Below are 2,110 nucleotides of genomic sequence, written 5' to 3' on the forward strand. Positions count from 1 at the left end.
TGGAGTCAGCTGTCTTAACCGTGGCTTGTGTACTGCACACATACCAGCTTCATCACTGTGTCTGTCACGCGACTCTGTTCCCCTTTCGGGCTGTCTTTACATTTATTTTGAAAGATGAAGCTGGCGAGGGGCGTTACGTTTCCGACGTGTGCTTGCGGTGTTCGGCCAATCACAATGCACTGGGTCAGCTGGCCAATCAGAGCAGACTGCGCTTGTCGGAAGGAGGGACTTTGTAGAAATGAAGCGTTTGAGAGAGGCGGGGCATAGAGGACATTATTTTAAAAATAATGTGTTTTTTGAACATTAAAGCATGTCAACATATTCCGTTACACCAAATACACCAAATAATGATCTTTAAAAAAGCATCATATGACCCCTTTAAGAGTGCAGATGGAAGTGGAAAGTTCTGCAAGTTCTGCATTTCCATGACCAATGCAAGATCATCAAGCAGAGCTGATGGTAATCAGGTGTGTGTAATCGAATAACAAAACAGGACCCAAAATGGGTTTAGACATGCTTTTTTAGATGTAAAATAATGGCGCTAATACCAGTTGCAAACCTTATAATACCACTATTGCAAACCTTAGTAAATCACTTTGCATGATTGATTTAAATGCTTTCCTCACATAAATGTTGTGTCTGAAAGGGAAACTCCTACAAACGCACATGCAGTAAGGTTAGCCTCAAAAATAACTGTCCTACTTTTCATCGCTAATGTTTCACTGCTGTTAGTAAATCTGGCTCTTAGTCATTTCAGAGGGAATCGATGAGGGATTTCACATGTTGGACGTCGGGTTTGAGTTTGGTTGAACTTTGTCTCCCTGTAGTGAAAATCAAGTGTTTTATGTTGTTTATTTGTCTATGTGGTGTTTTTAATATGCTTTTAGACAAACCATGTGCCAATGCATTAATCAACACCATTTTTCTCCTTAAAACTGTAGTCTCCCAAATGCAGTCCCAGAAATGTGGTTTGAAACAGCCCTTGTTTACTACGTCACAATTCAATAACCAATCACGTCAAGGGATAGATTCCTATCATTAGCATACCTCTCTCCATTCGTACAAACACGACGCACGTTTTCCCCCCCACTGTCTCAAGGTAGAAATTAGCATAGAGATCGCTGGATTACCGGCACAAAACCAAAAATGCCCATGAAGCTGTGGTTTAACGTGAATTTAGAACTGCTAACTTGAAGAATAACCCGCGGCAACAGTGTAAAAGTAGCCCGGAGTCAGACGCACCTCTCCTGCATTGGTGTCCGCACTTCACTCGCATTTGCTCGCGGGCGCGAATTGGAATCACAAACTTGGCTGCTTTCGAGTTTTCAAGGCATTTTGAGGACACAACGTTAAGTAAGTAACCTTAACAACATTATTAGCTGTTTGATAACATAGTGAAGCCTAGGGTGACCATACGTGCCATTTTCCCAGGACGCGTCCTGGCCAGGATTTCTATATTGCCTAAAATATCTAGGTTTTGGCAATATAGAAATCCTGGCCAGGACGCGTCCTGGGAAAATGGCACGTATGGTCACCCTAGTGAAGCCAAGGGCTAATTATATCAATTACATGATAGTCTGACAGAGCGATAAAACGAATGATCATTCTGATACATCGTCTTATAAACGACCCTGTATAATTCTCTCTTCCTCCTCTTCTTCTGAATCAGTTTCTGGTTCAAACATGTATATCTTAATTAAACCAATATTTCCACTTGCCATTGTATCGTGTTTACTACAGTTCAGTTAGTGGATCAGGAGGCCCTGATTGATCCTATAATAATATAGTACCCATTCATCGTATTTTGTTGTGATTCGTCTGCAACAGAAAATGTGATATTCTGAAAGAATAGAATTTAAATATATTATGAGTATTTATTTTAAATATAGGATTTATTTCTTGTTTTTATTTAACCTTTTTTATTGTTTAACCACACAAACACACACCTCTCTCTCTCACACACAAACACACACACACACACCTCTTTCTCTCTCTCTCTCTCTCTCTCTCTCTCTCGCTCGCTCGCTCGCTCGTGCGTGCACACACACACACGATGCACAAAACTCTGCATTTAAACAGTCAATAGCAAATACTTAAACTAATAACAAAA

The 2,110-nt window shown here is 40.5% G+C and overlaps 1 protein-coding gene across 1 annotated transcript in view; it reads left to right on the forward strand.

Moving 5' to 3' along the window:
• LOC107573388 (cohesin subunit SA-2-like) overlaps positions 1–2,110 on the forward strand; it is a 23,113-nt gene that overhangs the window by 14,954 nt on the left and 6,049 nt on the right. The gene's annotated exons all lie outside the window — the stretch shown is intronic.

Source organism: Sinocyclocheilus grahami, unplaced genomic scaffold (assembly GCF_001515645.1).
Source record: "Sinocyclocheilus grahami isolate Dianchi unplaced genomic scaffold, SAMN03320097.WGS_v1.1 scaffold1929.1, whole genome shotgun sequence".
In the NCBI taxonomy this organism is placed as follows: domain Eukaryota; kingdom Metazoa; phylum Chordata; class Actinopteri; order Cypriniformes; family Cyprinidae; genus Sinocyclocheilus; species Sinocyclocheilus grahami.